Consider the following 19,726-nt stretch of genomic DNA (forward strand, 5'->3'; position numbering starts at 1 on the left):
TGAAAGTGGTTATTTTGCAAGGAATATGGAAGCTTCTTTCTAAATGTCTATGGTGTCACTAAGATAATTTGTCTAATTTTTCTTCAGGGAAACAAAGGCAGATTTTTGGATCAAAGGAATTGCCAAAGGTTTTATTGATCATTCAGAGGAGCACAATAACTCAAGGAGAAAAATCTTTAGTTCCTTAATGAGTCTATTGATATAAATAATACCAGTGTAGCTACAGTATTCTGACCAATGAATTATTACCGTGTTATCACAGCCAATACAATTTCTATGTTTTTAACTTTTTAAAAAAGAAAATGAATAATTGTTCTTACTACTGTATTATATAAATACTGGTTCTACTAAGCGGCAGATATATTACCAATATAAAAAAGGACTGGCTTTTCAACTCTGCCATTTTTCCAGTGAGTAGGATTTTAAATTTGGGGGGGAGGAAGGAAATGTGCTCTCTCTAATTAAAAAAAATGTATTTAGTTCTAGTCTCTCAGTTACTAGTTTGATATTGTTACCTTACAAATTAGAAAATCAATCATTAGAATATTTTAACATGTTTAAGTCATATTAGTAAGCGGCAAAAAATCATGGATATTTAGGGAGGTAAATTGCACATGTATTCTGTTGGAGAAAGAAGTAATAATTCTGCCAAAGAGAATACATCAATTCTACTTACTTTACAAATAGCATATATGTGGGGTGCCTGGCTGTTGTAGTCAGTAAAGCTAGAGATTCTTGATCTCAGGGTTGTGAGCTCAAGTCCTATGTTGGGTGTAGAGATTCCTTAAGACAAAACAAAACAAAACACCAAGAACAAAGAAATGATAGTATATATGAGTACTATCAAAATAAATATTAAAGTAAAATTATTTTTATAGCATTTATAAGACACAGTCCAAAAACAAAGAATTTAGGCACATTTGGAGCAGAAGGTACAAACGGGCAGGGGACTCAGCATGCAGTTAAGATGGAGCCTGGTGGTGAAGCACCGTGTAGACTGTGTTAAAAGGAAGTTTGGATTTTAAGCATTCTTTATTTAGAGGTTATTATATTAGCCTCTTGAATATAAACCATTTCACACACTGTCCTCAAGATCATATGAGCAACAGAAACTTCAAAGGAAACCATACATGACCCATGCCTTCAGCATCATTAGAAGATCAGAAATTCCACCAATTTCCCATCATCACAGATATGTAGAAAAACATAGTCCAAATCCTGACGGAGCTAATGCTGAAACACACACCATGACTGCAGGATTCTGTGCCTGGCGAGCAGACTAAGAAAGATTTACATGCAGAAAAAGAGGATAGCAGAGTGGAGACCTTAGATGTAGCACAGAGAAAAAGTCTAACACCAAGTGCTAAAATACTGAACACAGATATCTCCGCCTCATTCACAGCACCACCTGTTGGAAAAGGGCTTCAATGAATGTGGAAATAAAAGTTTGCAGACTTGCAGATGCATCGCTCTGGGAGAGGATTAGATAAATGCAAGAAGAATACTGCGTCTTGGAGACTGGAAGTGGAGGGAGAGAAAGAAGGAATGGGGAAAAATTCATGTGCAGAAACGAAAGAGAACAAGATATTGCAAACCCACTCTGCACTACCACCACCAGTATCAGCCATTAAAGAAACTGAATTTCATTATACAATTGCCGAGGGTGCTCTTCAGTTAGGATTCCTGTACATGAAATACTTAGGAATAAAATTTTTTTAAAAACCCAACATTGATAAATCATACTTAAATGGCATGGAGTCCTTTCGAGAAAATATTAAGTCAAGTTTAAAGTTCACATAGAGTATGCTGTAATGTATATATGGAAGAAATGAAAACAGGTATCTGTTCAGTTTTAAAGAAAGAAATACAGGAAACAGAAACCAAAAAGTAATGAAATTAGTGACCTAGAAGGAGAAAAGTGGGTGTGAAATGGCATAAAGGAATAGGCGAGTGATGACACCTTTCTGAGTGTCATATTGTTGTAATTCTGTCTTTTGGAAGAATACTAGAGTTCTACGTACTCAAAACTAAAGGTAAGTCAACAAGAATTGGATAAAACTTCAGATTTTATCAGAAGATGATGGTAAGCAATTGCAGGTGATTAAACAGGAGGAAAGAGTTGGTGAGTTTTGAGTTTTCAGAGTTCATGTTAAATGCAATGTGGAGAAACAGAATACCAACTAGGAGTATAAAATAGAGAAAATTCACTTTTCCCTTCCAGAGTACACGCCTGGAAGAGGCCTATTAGAAAGCTGATTTCTGGGGCACCTAGGTGGCTCAGTTGGTTAAGGGTCCAACTCTAGATTTTGGCTCAGGTCATGATCTCATCGTTGGTGAGTTCAAGCCCTGCGTCAGGCTCTGTGCTGACAGTGTGGAGCCTGCTTAGGATTCTCTTTCTCCCTCTCTCTGCCCCTCCACAGCTCACAGTCTTTTTCTCTCTCTCAAAGTAAATAAACTCAAACAAAAAAGAAGGAGAAGAAGGAGAAAAAGAAAGGAGAAGGAGGAGGAGGAGAAAGCTGATTCTTGAGGGTAGTTTTTGAGGCCCTGAGCAGCTCAAATGCATGGTAGGTGGCATCATTTTCTTCAGTGTGAACTGACTGGTCTCTTGGTATGCAGAAGCAGTACAGAAGAATGCCTGTAGAAGCAGATACCCAATCCAGAGAAAGGCATGAAACAAGGCCTGGACTATGGACCAACTTCAGTTTCTAGACTGAAAAAGGAATCTAAAAACATTGGAATGTAGTTGAAATTCTGGAATCTGCCTGGGAGGCCAGAACACCCTGCTTTTATCAGGTTTTAAATATCCTCTATTTATCATGATACACCAAAGGAAGGTTATTAATTATTAGAGTTAAAGAGGTGAATGTGAAGAGTCTAATAATTTTTTTAAAAAGATAGAATATAAAGATAGTGTGTGTGTGTGTGTGTGTGTGTGTGTGTGTGTGTGTGTATAAACAGATTTATTGATTTGGGGTAGGCAGAAACTAGCATTTTCTTCCTAATTAATAAATGGGAAAATAACACAGCAAGGAGATAGCAATAAGTCATAAAAATCAAAGAGAAATGTTCTGATATAATTACATAAGGTCAATGTAATCACCATAAACTCAACTAGGATTCTTGCAATTTGACAGTAAGACACAGCAGATTATAGATTTTAGAACATGATTCTTAGAAGAATAGATCTGAAACAACCTGTCTAACAGATGATGAGCAAAATCATTCCAACAGAACTATTTCAACTATACTCTCACGGATAGAAAGAGTTCAAATTTACTGTTACTTTGATTTTCTCACCTGCTGGCATAGGTTGGTACTCAAATCAATGGAAGAGAAAGCTCTGGATTGTAGATTAAAGCCCTCAGGTGGGGGGAAAACTCAGAGAGTCATTCTGTGCTCATCTCCCCAATTCAGTAGCACAGTCAGAATGATCAAAGTAAAATTGGGCCTTATTGTTTTAAAAACAATAAAAATGTAAACTTTTAAGACACTAAAATTCTGTTCAATGTAATTCTCCACTCAGCCCTGTGTAAAGAATTGTGGTGATGAATAGCAAAAGTGTTACTTCTGAATCTGAAAGACTCTTCTTGTAAAACAAATCATGTTTATGATATACATTGCTAGAGGGGGTTCAGTCCTCCAGGTCTCTATAGAATTCATGATGACATATCTAAATGTTTATCCTGTGGCAAGTATTTATATATATATATGAAATGTCCAAACTAACAACACAACTAAAAGATTCAGTGTCCATAATTCAAAGATATAGGAAATAAGATGTTATCAAGTATATATGCATGGCAGATGGTAGTATTTATAGAGCATTCACTATTTGCAAAGAGAAAGTAGATTCTTTGAAGATGTGGGAAGGAAAAAAAGAGAAACATTTCCTGTCCTTCACAATGTTAGTATTTGTTTGGTTATTCAGAACACATTCCTGATAAACTTGGAAGCAACTACAAAGCAATATATTAAAACTGCAAATTAAAATAATGTATACTGTAAAAGTGTAGGAAAAAAAACTTTGAATAAGGGAGGAATTAGGGGTGGGTGTGTTTAAGTGGAGGAGGCTTCCTTTTAGAAGTAAGAGGAGCCGGGGTACCTGGGTGGCTCAGTTGGTTAAGCGTCCAACTTCGGCTCAGGTCATGATCTCACAGTTTGTGAGTTCAAGCCCTGCATCAGACTCTATGCTGACAGCTTGGAGCCTACTTTGGATTCTGTGTCTCCCTCTGTCTCTCTGCCCCTCCCCCACTCATGCTCTGTGTCTCTGTCTCTCTTAAAAATAAATAAACATAAAAAAAGAGAAGTAAGTTTTAAAAATTGGTATAGAAGTGAAGGGAGCAGTCCAAGAAAAGAGTATGGTGTATCCCTAGCTATCTTAGTAGATATCTCTACAAACATTAATAAGGAAATACATAAAGTAAATTATATTTTCTTAGATGGAGAATGTATCAAGTGTTGATATGATCCTTAGGCCATTGGAATGACACGAGTAAACATGACATAAAGAAAGAACAATTAGTTGTATTTTAGTAGAAAATGGTCAGGATATTATATATTTCTCCAGGTGTGAAATCATGGAAAATGAGTGTGTGGAGATTCCACTGATGATACTATCCAAACAGACAAAGAAGCCATTGACTGGAAGCCTTGGAGGTATCCAAGAAGCCAGGGCCTATAGTGATAGGAAGAAACTGAGGATAGGACAGCAAAATAGCATGCTCCTCAAAAGAACAGGGTTTTGTTTTTTCGTTGTTTCAATAATAGGATGAAGAAGTAATGATCTGTGTTGGGGTATAAAGAGTAACCAAACATCACCTATCTTTTCCAACTGACCCAATTTTCACAGAAATTAAGAGATGAGATTCTGGCACAGAAAGATCAAGAGATCACACTGAGTTGTTTTGTTTTGTCTTTTGCCCCAGCACTGTACTTTTATTTCTCTACCAACTCCATGTCAATAGGTGGTTACAGGGCTCTGCCACTCTCCCCCACCTCAAGACCCCCTTTCCTCCAGCAGGAAAGAAGCAGAGAATCTCTGCGGGCTGGTACCCCCTAAGGATCACACTGGTTTTAAGTAACAGTTAACAATCACTATGGCCAAGTGCATTGTATAGTATTTTAAAGTTGTACTAAGTTACTTAATCTTCACAGAGCTATTGGATAAAATATTATTATTCTCTCCATGAAACACATGAAGAGATTGAGGTTCACAGTGCTAATTAAGAACAGAGCTAAGGGTCATCTGGGTGGTTCAGTCGGTTGTGAGACTTCTGCTGAAGTTATGATCTCACTGTTCTTGGGTTCCAGCCCCACAACCAGCTCTGTGCTGATAGTTCAGAGCCTGGAGCCTGCTTTGGATTCTGCGTCTCCCTCTCTCTCTGTCCCTCCCCGACTCGTGCTCTGTCTCTCTCTCTCTCTCTCTCAAAAACAAATAAAAACATTTAAAAAAATTTTTAAAAAGAACAGAGCTAAGAGTAAAATTTGTCTGAGTCCAGTTGTTACTAGAAAATGTTGCCAAAGTTTATAACAACAATGGGCTTCCAAAAATTAGACTATGAAACTAGATTTACTCACTCAGCTATAAACAGCACTGCAGTGTCTCAGACTTCTCCAAGGACCTTCTTTCTCTTCTCTAATAAAGTGAATGGAATGGAAGTGTAGACCAGAATGTATGCTTCCTGTGTGCACCTTACCTCCCTGGAGGAAGAAGTAGGAAGGGCCCATTTCTACTACTCATTCAGAGACAAGTCATGTTTCCTCCCTCTGGGCAGAATTAAGTAAGGTGGTAGAAAAAGATCAGTGTTATGCTAGTGGAAACCCCTGTCCTGCCTGTAGCAGAAAGCACAGTCTGTGTCCCTCCTTGCACACACTCAAAATGTCTAGAAGCAGAATGAAAGAAAAATAAAGACTTGTCTGACCTCTTGATCATGAGATGTGAGCTGAAGCAAAATAGGCCAGCAACCCCATCCTCCGAATGTTACCTAGAAAGTAGAATTCTCATGAAGAACTCTAGGTAGCATTGTGTTAAGCAAGGAAAAAATAAATAAATAAACTCAGTAAAGGTATGGATGATTTAGGAGAGTTTGAATAAAAAGAAATACATATACACATATATCACGCATATACATGTGTGATGTGAGATATGTAGAGAGAGAAAGACAGAGACAGAGATAGCAGTCTTAGAAGGCTCAGGTCCAGTAAAGAGGTCTGGGAGGAAAAGGAGAACTATAAGTTTGGGTTAAAGAAGTGTGAATATGACAAAATAAAGATGGCTTAAAAGGAGCTATTGGTAAGTATGTTTGGTTTCCTCTTTATAACCACCTGGTGGATGATGTACATGCTAGCCTCATTTAACTGAGGATCTGAGGACAATATTCCTTTTTTTTTTTTTTTGGCTTCACACCCAGCACAGAGGCCAATGTGGGGCACCACTCACAACCCTGAGATCAAGACCTGAGATGAGATCAAGAGTCAGATGCTTAATGGACTGAGCCATCCAGGTGCCCCAATATTCCTTTATCTCTTGACCTCCTGAGATTGCTAGTGTCAGGGGACAGCTACAAGCAAGGTGGCCTTGACACCCTCATGCATATTGGGTAGAGGGCCTGGAGGAGGAAGAGAAATAAATAGTTTAATACTTGGAAGCAGCATGACTGTTTTCTGTGGCTAGTGTAGTATTAATCTTCAGTTTTAAATACCAGGAGGTATTAGCAATGAATATATTTAGCAAAATGCCATGGTAGCTAAAAGTACAAACTGGAGATAGATATTAGGGCTAGGAATTGAGCCTAGGTTAACATTCTAAATGGAAAGATTAACTGGAACTACAGGAAAGAGGGCAAAGAGGGGAAAGGAATAAGATGAGAAAGGGTCAGAAGAAATTGTCAGAGAGAAGGGAGACAATTTAACAGAGTACAATTTAACAGAGTACAGTGTCCAGGGTTCACAAGATTTTCAAGAAGGTTTTTTTTCAAGAAGATTTTCAAGAAGAAACACAATCAGAACAACTGAACCCAATAATACAGGGCAAGGCATGTTTCAGAACTAAATGAAGCCTGTTAAGAAGGAACTGCAGATATTCAAGAGAACATTTTCCATTGGGTGGTTAAAGAAAAAAAGTTCCGGATTCAAGCGGATAAGGAGATCATCTGAAATGAAATGATTGGCTAAGAGAATGGGAAAGATTGAGATCATGATAAAAGCAGTACATAGATGCAGTGAATGATAGAAGGATGGGAGGCTGTAGTCAGAGAAACATGAGAATCTGAGTGTTTGAAAGGGAAGACATTGTTTTTCAAATATCATTTAAATTGTGGTCTTGATTTGCACTTCCACTAAGTAGAAGTCAAAAATAAAGATTATATGTGACACTTAAAAATTGGGGGTACCCAGTAAACCTTAATTTTTTTTAGCTTGACTTCAGAAAAAATGGATTTGACTTAAAAGTTACTACCAGTTTCCATCTCAGATTAAGTGGTATATACCACCTTGCCTTTAAAATCATTTGAGGGGCGCCTGGGTAGCGCAGTCGGTTAAGCGTCCGACCTCAGCCAGGTCACGATCTCGCGGTCTGTGAGTTCGAGCCCCGCGTCGGGCTCTGGGCTGATGGCTCAGAGCCTGGAGCCTGTTTCCGATTCTGTGTCTCCCTCTCTCTCTGCCCCTCCCTCGTTCATGCTCTGTCTCTCTCTGTCCCAAAAATAAATTAAAAAAAAAAATCATTTGAGAAACTCACCTAAATAGCAAATGTAAAATAATTGAAAACTTCTTGCTGAAAAAAGCTATAAAAGGCACCATTCTCTGGCATGTGAGAGTTTCAGATTGGATGTTTTACTTGCCAATCATCCAGGATCAGTCAAGAAGTCTAGCTTTGAACCAGAGTAGAGAGAGGCTTCTCTTCTCTCTAGGCCCAGGACACATTTAATTTAGACTTTAGGCGGGGGAGTGTGGGCAAAGGCACCTTTTTTGAAGAGACTGGTTGATCACTATACCATCAAGACAACGCGGGAGCCACAGATAAAGACCAATAGAGGGCACCCCTATGAGAGGCATAATCTCAGGACTCCAAGAGCAGTAATTAGAATTCAAAGTTTCCTTTTTCTTTCATTTAAACCCAAGTTTTCAGTAAAGTTCATTAAGGTCAGTAAAGTTCATTAGCTCTGCACTGAACAGTGAAGAGACTGGCTAGTGCCCACCCTTGGAGAAGGGATGATAGTATAACAGAGCAGCAGCATCTTGGAGACATTTATGACACAGTGACAAGAAAGGACCTATAGAAAGCAAAAGCAAATATTCAAAAAGAGAATAGGTGTAGATGACAAGTAACTACCACCTTTTCTTGAGGAGTCCCAAAAATTTATCATGGAAAAAAAGCAATTTGAAAATATAAACTTCTTAAGCTTTCAGGATGCAGGCTGTGGGAAACATGGCTGGCTTAAAGACTGCGTAATTTCTGAGTTCCAGATACATAAACAAACTCCAATTATAAAAAACCATATTGTTTTCTGATAACATGCTTATGTATCAACTGGAATTTATGATACATTTTTCAATAAAAATCATTTCAAATGTTTTTTTTTTAATTTTTATTTTAAAGTAGTCCACAAAGCATCTCTAACTCACTGCATTTGATTTCTGGTGCTTATGATCACTCTACTAAACATCTTTGTCATATTATCTCCATTAATTCTCATAATAATTTTATGAAGTGGCTACTGCTATACTATTTTTCTGTAGATAAAGTAACTGGCATATTCAGCAGTTTTCAATGCTCAATGTCACACAGATAATGTGGGGTTCTGCTGGGATATGAACACAAAATATCAGACCTGAGAATTTACACTCTTAAATATTACACATAGTACTGTAATACACTGTAATTATGAAACCAAATAATTGTGTATGTATGGAAATGTGAATGTCAGTGTGAGTGTGTGTGTGTGTGTGTGTGTGAGAGAGAGAGAGAGAGAGAGAGAGAGAGAGAGAGAGAGAGAGAGAAAAGGCACATAATACAAATTGCAACCTTAAAATCCAGGAGTATACACTACCAAAAGTAGTAAGAAGGTCACCTCCCACACACACACTTTGCAGTGATGGTTGTCAGTCTGCTATGTCCTAACTAAATGGTTATTACTCTATTCATCTGAGACAGCAACCTAGTAGATGGGCATTCATGTAATGGGGGGGTCAGTGAATTGAGGCTCAGGAAGCTTCTTGGTCTAGAAAGCAGATTGCTAGTACAGTGTCCAGAGTGCAGCAAATGATAAAAAAAGTTAATTAAATGAGTGAAGAAGTAAACAGAAAAGACCCAGGGGCAGGGAGAAGTGTTGCCCTTGTAATAATTTCTTCATACATAAAGAATTAGATAAGTAGAATTTTCTACTTGCTTAAGAGTAATATATGGGAAACCATGAAGTGGTTATATATGTAATATATGTGAGTATATACATGAGAGTAATATATGTGAAACCATGAAGTATATGTGGATCCATGCTGGAGTGGGAACAAAATGAAACAGTGTGGGGTGATTGCAATTGTTATAGGCTGAGAAAACAAAAGAAACAGAAAACTGAGTCAAAAGAAAAGAACAAAAGGAGTTACTATCCTAGAAGTCATGGATTTCATGATTTCTGTGAAGATGCAACTTCTTGTTTATTCTGTTCATTGAATAGGTGTGAATGAGCTTTGTTTTACCTTTACCTTATCAGAACAATGTTGTCATTATTGATCATTTTAACTACATATGCAGCATTTATAATAGATCTTTCTGGGTATTGGCATGCCATACCACCAAGGATATTTCACAGGCAAATTTTAAAGAAATGTGAATATTTTCCAGTGTATTAATTTTGGTTTGCTTATGTTCGAATGACTTCCAGATTAAATATTAGAGAAAGAAGTCACTCTTCCTAGTTTCATAAAGCCTGGGGAAAACACAAACAAGAAGCTAGAAATATTTTTCAAAATTCCTAAACCTCTTAAAAGAGCTAACAGACTCAAAAGACTAATATCATTCTAAAGTTTATTCAAAATGAATTTTAGATTGGGCAGAGACAGTGATTGACAACAGGAAATATGAGTGAAAAGGAGCTTAAATAATTTGGTACATCATGACATGTCTCTGCCAGCATTTATTCTACAATAAATAAATGCAAGGTCTATAAATTATTTAGTTCCAGAGTCTGATTTTATTGTTAAAGAATACTAACTTTTAGAAAAGTAGTGACACAATCCTTCCCATTTCTTTTTTTTTTTTAAGTTAATTTACTTAATTTGAGAGAGAGCACACAAGTGGGGAAGGGGCAGAGGAAGAGGGAGAGAGAATCCCAAGCAGGCTCTGTGCTGTCAGCTCTGAACCCCAGGTGGGGCTTGAACTCACAAACCATGAGATCATGACCTGCTCCAAAATTAAGAGTCAGATGCTTAACCGACTGAGCCACACAGCCTTCCACCTCCATTTCTTCTTCATTGTACATTTTTTCTTGAATATTTTTTCAAAGGGATTTGTTCATACTTCAACAATCTCAGACTGAAAGCTGAGTTTCCATGCTACTTAGGAAAAATGTAATTTGCTTTCTCCAATAACTTAGCTCTTGAAAATCATCTCTAAATCAAATTAGTAGTAATCAATAATTTAAAATGCAGTAAAGAATGTCACAATTAAAAAGACAAGTCAACAGTGGATTATTTTGCAAAGTAATAACTTTCTTGAAATGCTAGTCATTTTCTAATGTAAGTTTCCTGTATATGTGTTTTCTTAATATGGATAGATGCACATTCACTTGCATAAGATATTTTATCTCACATAAAATCTGTACATAATCAGCTTTTATATTAGAATTCTATATCAATTCTTAGACTAGAGAGCATGGAAGTCACAAATCTCAAAAAATTATTATAAAAGGCTGACAATTCATGAAGATAATAAAAACCAAAGGAGTCTGTATAAGATCGAATCATTTTGAAATCACATATGTGAAAACACTCAGCTGAATTGCTTCAGGTAAAGAAATGAACAAAATATCAGTGACTACAAAAATAATCATTCGAGTTGCCCTTCCCTGCAACCTTGAAGTTGAGCGTTGGCACATGACTTATTTTGGCCAATGAAATGTGTGTGGATCTGACATGTGTCACACTTGAGCAGAAACATTTAACAGCAGAGTGCAATCATCCGTTCTTGTTCTTCTCCTGTCTTGACAAATATGGAAGTGCATATTGATTTGGAGGTGCAACACTGAGCCATCTTATGGAGCACAGCTGCCCCAGAGAGTTATTCAGGCATCCAAGGACTCTGTGTTAGCAAGAAATAAACGTCTGTTGTTTTAGCACAGAGAGCAGCAAGCTTTATCTATAAGGGTAAAATAGTAAATATTTTCAGCCTTGTGAGCCAAATGCTCTCTATCTCAACCACTCATTCTTTCCATTCTAATGGGAAAGCAGCCATAAACAATATGTAAAGAAATGGGTGTGGCTGTGTTTTAGTAAAACATTATTTATAAAAACAGGTGGATGGCCTGATCTGACTTTGTTTTGAGCCACTGAGATTTTCACGTTGATTCCTGCTGCAACATAATTTATAATAACCTAATACAAGCATCTTTTACTCTTTGTTGTCCAATACTGTTCTATCAGAGAGGAAAATGGTTGTGGTATGATATGGAAAGGACGGGAATGTATCCCTGAGAGGGAAGGAGAATAGTCAGCATGGCATCCCACTCTTCTCCAAGATAACCGTTTTCCTCTCCACAACTCATAGATGTTGATCAGTGCCCAAACTAATTTTTGTTTAATTTTTTAAAATTCATTTATTATTTTGAGAGACAGAGACAGAGAGATCCTAAGTGGGGAAGGGGCAGAGGGAGAGAGAATCCCAAGCAGGCTCCTCAGCATCAGTGCAGAACCCGATGTGGGGCTCAAACCTGCGAACTGTGAGATCATGACCTGAGCTGAAGTTGGATACTTAACCAACTGAGCCACCCAGGCACCCCCAAACTGATTTTTTAAATAACAACTTTATTGAAATATAATTCACACATGATAAAAGTCACTCTTTGAAAATGGCTGACTCAATGGTTTTCAGTATAGTCCCAGAGTTGTGCAATCATTACCACTAATTAAGAATATTTTCATTATCTCCAAAAGAAACTCTGTACCCATTAGCAGTCATTCCCCTTTCTCTCTTCCCCTCAGTGCCCAGCAGTTACTAATCTTTGTTTGGATTCAGTAATTTGCTATCCTCAACCCTTCATATAAATGGAATCATAAAATATGTAGTATTTTGTAACTGGCTTTATTCACTTAGCACAGTGTGTTTAAGGCTCATCTATCTTGTAGCATGTACCAGTACTTTATTCCTTTTTATTGCTGAATAATCTTTCATTATATGGATATACCAATTTTGCTGATCCATTAATCAGTTGATAGATATTTATGATGTTTATGTTTTTTTGGTTATTGTGAGTAATGCAGTTATGAAATCTGTGGTCAAGTTTTTGCATAAAAATACACTTTCCTTTCTCTTGAGTACATATCTACAAGAGAAAATCCTGGGACAATTGGTAACTCTGTGTTACCATTTTGAGGAATTACCAAACTGTTTTCCAAAGTGGTTGAATCGTTTTACATTCCTACCAGGAATGCAATGTTTCCAAATTCTCATCAACACTTGTTATTGTCTGCCTTTTTAGACATCCTAGTGAGGATGAATACTAGCTCTTTGTGGCTTTCACTAGCATTTCCTAATAACTGATAATGTTGAACATCTTTTCATGTGCCTTTTGGACATTTGTATATCTTTTTTGCAGAAACATCTATTCAAATCATTTGCGTATTAAAAAAAAATGTTTAGGTATCTATTTATTTTTGAAAGCAAGAGAAGCAGAGCACAAGTTGGGGCAGAGAGAGAGACACACAGAATCTGAAGCAGGCTCCGGGCTCCAAGCTGTCAGCACAGAGCCCAACATGGGCTAGAACACAGGAACTCCGGGATCATGACCTAATCAGAAGTCAGACTCTTATCCGACTGAGCCACCAGGCGCCCCAATCATTTGCCTGTTTTTATTAGGTTATCTTTCTGTTGTTGAGTTTTAAAAGTTATTTATGTATTCTAGTTACAAGAACCTTCTCAGATACATAATTGACAAATATTTTCTCCTTTTCTGGGGTGTTGTCTTTTCACTTTCTTGATGGTATTAGTAATGCACAAGATTTTAAAATGTTGATAAGGTCAAATTTATCTCTTTTCTTTTCCTTTCTTTTCTTTTCTTTTCTTTTCTTTTCTTTTCTTTTCTTTTCTTTCTTTTCTTTTCTTTTCTTTTCTTACTTGTGCTGTTGTTGTCATATGTCAGAATTCTATGCCAAACCCAAGGTCATAAAGATTTACCCTTATATTGTCTTCTAAGAGTTTTATAGTTTTAGATCTTCAATAGCAGTGTTTTTAGTGTAAACCCTGACAGTTGGCTTTTCTTTTTGTAATGCAAGTGCCTGATTTAAGCTTTGATTGCTGAGGCATCCACTTCAAAGAGGCATCAACTTCAAAGATGGCTATCTGGAATAAAAACATTGCAAGCCACAGGACTAGATAAAGCTAAATAAATTTTTTTTCTCAACGTTTATTTATTTATTTGGGACAGAGAGAGACAGAGCATGAACAGGGGAGGGGCAGAGAGAGAGGGAGACACAGAATCAGAAACAGGCTCCAGGCTCTGAGCCATCAGCCCAGAGCCTGACGCGGGGCTCTAACTCCCAGACCTTGGGGGCTCTAACTCCCAGACGCGGGGCTCTAACTCCCAGGACGCTTAACCGACGACTGCGCCACCCAGGCGCCCCTAGATAAAGCTAAATAAAGAATCAAGTCTACATCCCTGACCCCAGACTCTTTTGTTTTAGTGATCTTGGTTAATTTCAATAACTGACCATCGAGGCCACTTGTTTTTTCTCTTCTTACATTTTGAATTTCCACTCTTACATTTTAAATCCACCAATAAGAAGTGAGATCTTGCAACACTAGACCCCCACTTTCAACCCCAATGAAAGCAGAACCCCAGGCCTGTGCGCTCGCTCTCTCTCTCTCTCTCTCTCTCTCTCTCTCTCCCCTTCACCTCATTGTGTGGCCCCAGATGTGCTATGTAATTTCCAGAACTTGTTAAGTAACCAACCTTGTCTCTTTCAAAGGTTCCTGATGGTTATTTCTGAAGGCATCTTGCAACCATAATAAGAACCACAGGGGCTTGATCTCACCACAGTGCTGGTTATTGATAGGCTGAGAATGACACAAAAGAGTGTTTTATCCATTTTGAGTTAATTTATCTAATTTAAGTTAATTTAAATTTATAAATATAAATAAATACAAATATAATTTGTTGAAAAGACTATTTTTCCCCACTGAATGGTCCTTAAATTTTTGTCAAAAATGAGTTGACTATGGGGCACCTGGGTGGCGCAGTCGGTTAAGCGTCCGACTTCAGCCAGGTCACGATCTCGCGGTCCGTGAGTTCGAGCCCCACGTCAGGCTCTGGGCTGATGGCTCAGAGCCTGGAGCCTGTTTCCGATTCTGTGTCTCCCTCTCTCTCTGCCCCTCCCCCGTTCATGCTCTGTCTCTCTCTGTCCCCCAAAAAATAAATAAACGTTGAAAAAAAATTTAAAAAAAAATGAGTTGACTATACACACATGAGTTTACTTCTGGACTCTCAATTCTATTGCTTAGATTTATGTTCTATCCTTATGCCAATAGTACACTATCCTTGATTATGGTAGGTTTTTAATAAGTTTTTAAATCATTAAGTATCAGTCTTCCAACTTTGTTCTTTTTCAAGATTGTTTTGGCTATTTTCAGTCATAAATTCTATGTGAATTTTAGAATCAACTTGTCAATTTCTACAAAGACGACGGTGAGATTCTGATAGATATTGTATTGAATCTATAGACCAATCTGTGGAATACTGTCCTCTTAATGTTAAGTCTTCTAATCCATGAATACACCATGTCTTTCCATTTATTTAGGTCTTCTTTAATTTCAATCAATAGTATTTTATAGTTTCATAGTATTGTACTTCCTTTGTTAAGTTTATTCCTAACTATTTTATTCTTTTTGATGCTGTTGCAAATGCAATTGTTTTCTTCACTTCATATTTGCATTGGTAATTACAAATATATAGAAATACAATTAATTTCTGTATATCAATTTTGTATCTTGCAACCTTGCTAAATGTATTTATAGGTTCTAATAGTTGTTTAGTGGATTCCTTAGGATTTCTATGTACAAGATGATGACATCTGCAAATAAATATTGTTTTACTCCTTTCTACATTTTATAGAGGAGAAAAATTTTGGAGGTCTTTACTCTGTTGTTCAAGAATGCTTCTTCCATCCAGTTTTGAGATAAATGGTGCCATTGTGTATGATGTAAAATAAAAACTCAATGAAAAATGGGACTTAAAATAACAGTGAGATATCCAGAGGATATTTTCTGAATATTTTTCAAATAAAAGTAATTTTTTATATTCAAAAATTGAATTAGCTTATAATTCTTTGGGTATCTCTCAAGATGTAAGTGATTCAGTGTTCAGATTTTTAAGTCCTGAACTAATGTTTTATACCAACAAAAATACCAGTATTTTCATATTTACAATTAGCATAGTATATGTATATCTGAAAAGCTGTATTGCTAACAATAAATCAGTCTTATTTACAAGAAAAAGGGCAACTATGGGATACATGCCAAGGAGGAGGGAGAATATGCTTATTGTATTCTCAAAAGCCTTTTGGGTGAAGCTAAATTGAGGAATGACAGAAGAGACAACATGCAAGGATCACAGGAAGTGGGCAAAGTGTCAGGAATTCAATGAGTAAAGGAGGGAACTCAGAAACTGATTACTCCTCATGGGACATATTCACCTAAATTTAAAGATAATTGACTGGAAAGATGTCTAAGAAATATATACTTTTATTAAAATTTGTCTCACTCCCAAAATCCACCTACTCTGAATGTTCTTATAATTTTCTGACTGCTGAAAAGTAAACTATACTAGGAAAAATGAAGTCAATTTAAGCTACTGCTCTTGTTAATAGGACAACCCCCCACAATTCTACAGTTAGCAAGCTATTATAGGCATTCATGTTTTATACTGGTAATTACAGTATAATTCATGTTAATTCGAAAGCATGTTATGCTGATAATGGTACCAGCAACTTGTGTCACTGTTTCATGGAAGAATCTTGCTAATTATTTAATAATTCACTAACTGCAAAAAATAATGGTGAGGACTCCAAAGTCCAGGTCTTGGGATATTTTAGAAAATCGTATCCACTTTCGAATTAACCTATGAAAACCTTAGTGATGCCACCGTGCTAAAGAACAAATGCACACCAGGAGTGGCTAATTTAAACTTTCAAACATATTATCCATGACTTTAAAAAGTCCTGTGACACATGTGAATTGAGATATCAAATTCTAGACACCATTAATATAATAGATACTCTTAGGGATCCCACACAGGTCCCCTTACTGCTTGCTAAAGCAGGTATTCCTCATCTGCCGGGTGCTGGGTGCTTATGATACCCAGTTCCCGCTTCTCCAGAGAATTCCTATTGGATGAACAGGAGCCACCTTGCTCTATAGAAAAAGCACATTGCTCCTCATCCCCATCTTGCCCTTGTAGCTGGGAGCCAGGACTGGTCATGACAGACACAACTATAAGAACAGATGCTCCCTTTGCCTCCTGGGGTAATTCTCAGGTGTGATTGATGCTGCAGAGATTCCATGCAATCAGGCTAGGTTTAAACTCACATTCTTGCTTAGCAGCTTCCCCTAATCTTACTTTGCTTACTTCAGTTTCTTTCTCCTAAAGGACATCCTCAATCACTTGCACTTGAATCCCATCTCTGGCTTTCCTGCTAGAGAATCAGACCTAAGACAATTCATTTCCCTGATTGAAGGTGATGGAAGAAATCTTACATTTTGGAACACCTACGATGTCCTACTCTGCACAAGTGGTACTGTTATTATTCTCATTTCATACTGAAGAAAACAATCAGAATATCCAAATCCCATACTATATCCACTGACTCATGTGATTTATAAGAAAAACTCTGAAACACCAAATTTGAGAATTTCATTATATAAAATATCTCTCTAAATCTTCTTTGATCATGGCATCAAATTCACTCAGAAAAGCAAACAGAGAACAAGTAAATAGGGTTGCAGCACAGAGGGTAAGAGACATTTGAGAGTGAGACTGAGTCTGTCATGATCTTTCTGACTGTAAGTCAGTTAATTAACTTTTCTGTATCCTAGTTTCCACATTAAAAAAATATGGATGAGGGTGCCTGGGTGGATCAGTCACTTAAGTGTCTGACTTCAGCTCAAGTCATGATCTCGCAGTTTGCGAGTTTGAGCCCCTTGTTGGGCTCTGTGCTGACAGTTCAGCGCCTGCTTCAGATTCTGTGTCTTCCTCTCCCTGCCTCTGCCTCTTGCCCACTCTCTCTTGAAAAGTAGATAAACATTAAAAAACTTTTTAATAGGAATAATTAGTGTATCTTCCTCAGATTTACTTTTAAAATTCATGAGTCCATGAATGAGCCTATAAAACTGATGACCTTTTGGAAAAGCATCACAAATCTGCTACATTTGGAGAAATAAAAAGCAGATTTTTTTTTCAAGATCATAGAAAATCGAATTTGGTAATTGATGATTTCCTTGATTGTGAAAAATCCTAAAAGCTATTCTGTGTTTTATTGCATGCATTTGCTAAATAAAGTAAGAAAGTTCTGGAATGTCCTCTCTGCATATCTGAAACCATAATTAGGTACTAAATAATATAGAGGCTTTGTACTATTAACTCATACAGTTATTTAAAACAAGCAAGTTTCTGGGGCACCTGGGTGACTCAGTTAGTTAAGCATCTGACTTGGGACTTGACATGGCTCAGGCCATGATTTCATGGTTCGTGGATTTGTGCCTGCAACAGGCTCTGTGCTGACAGCCAGGGCCTGGAACCTGCTTCAGGTTCTGTGTGTCCCTCTCTCTCTCTGCCCCGCCCCTGCTCATGCTCTTTCTCTCAAGAACGTTAAAAAATAAAATAAAATAAATAAATAAAACAAGTTTCTTTTGTCACTTCCTGAATATCCAGGAAAAGATTTGAGACCAAAGTAATTGAAAAAAAAAAAATTTAAGGCAATTTTGTTCACAGAAAATCAATGCCCTAAGAGCCTTACTTGCTTGTGAAATCTGATCCCATTTTAGAAAATAAGAAACAAAAGATGACTGCACCAAAGAGATAAGGTCATCAACATTTAGTTTAAATCACTGTTCATAAAAATATTTCAATAAATGTAAAAAAATCCAGTTTTCCTTCAGGAAAAATCCCTACACCACACCCTCTCCTTTAATTGCTTCTAATAACATCTTCAGAGCAAAATGTTTTATCTTCCTCTACACTTCACTGAAAACAATCTGTATTCAAAGGGATATAAAGTTTGAGCAAAAGCATAAAACTCAGATCAAGAAGTTCCTAGATTACTCTCTTCCTGGGAAATACTGCATATTAATTTTATCCAAGAGCAATTTTTAAAACCTGAAGGATCTCATGCTTCTACAAATTGGATGTTTCTTTTCATTCATTACTTAATTAGGTATTTGGGTAATTGCTTCATTCGGCCAGGCCGCAACAGATGCAGCAAGTATTGACCAAGCATATTCTAAGTGTATGGTACTTCTCTAGATATCATCACAGTAACAGACAAGGCTCTTGTTTCTCGGAGATCACATCTCTAGTGTGGAAAATTTATATTGAACTCATAAATGATTGAACAAGAAAATTGTAGTTTGTGATCATTTCTATGAAGGAAATGAACTGTGTGCTGTTTTAGAAGAAGCAGGAAGGTCTGGGTAGTTCTGAAAAGCTGCTTTAAAGAGCTATGGTTGGGAGGCTGAAAATAGTTGGAAGCTGAAAATAAGCCATTCAGGAAGATTTGGAGGAAGAGCTTCTGAGCAGAAGAGCAGGGGCAAAGGCTCTGAGTGCCAAGAGACTTGGAATGTTCACGGAGGTGACAGAAGAGCATGACCACTCTTGTTTTGTTTTTAAGGTTTTTTTTATTTTATTTTATTTTATTTTATTTTATTTTATTTTATTTTATTTTATTTTATTTTATTTTATTTTATTTTATTTTATTTTATTTTTGAGAAAGAGAGAGAGACAGAGACAGAGTGTGAGTAGAGGAGGGGCAGAAAGGGAGACACAGAATCCAAAGCAGGCTCCAGGTTCCGAGCCCTCAGTATAGAGTCCCACGTGGGGGCTCAAACTCGAGCCACAACTCCAAGATCATGACCTGAGCCAAAGTCGGATGCTTAACCAACCAAGCCACCCAGGTACCCCAGATCATCATCACTCTTGAAGCACAACAAGTAAGTGGCAAAACATAAAGCTGGAAAGGGAGACAGGACTTAGGTCATGCTGGTTCATGGAGTCTGGTAAAGGATTTTAATTTTATTAAAAGAACAATTGGCAGCCACTGAGGTTTTAAGTAGCGAGTGACATGATTTAATTAAAAATTAAATTTTAAAAATTGATTCTGTTGCATCTGAAATGAATTGGAAAATAATAAGACTAAAACTAAGGAAGATAAGTAGGAGGTTAGCAAAGAAATCTAGGCAAAAGATAATGCCAGTTTGGAAGTACAATGGAAGAGGTGGAGAGAAGTATACAGAAGCAAGATACTTTGTGAG

The sequence above is a fragment of the Prionailurus bengalensis genome, chromosome B1, assembly GCF_016509475.1.
Source record: "Prionailurus bengalensis isolate Pbe53 chromosome B1, Fcat_Pben_1.1_paternal_pri, whole genome shotgun sequence".
In the NCBI taxonomy this organism is placed as follows: domain Eukaryota; kingdom Metazoa; phylum Chordata; class Mammalia; order Carnivora; family Felidae; genus Prionailurus; species Prionailurus bengalensis.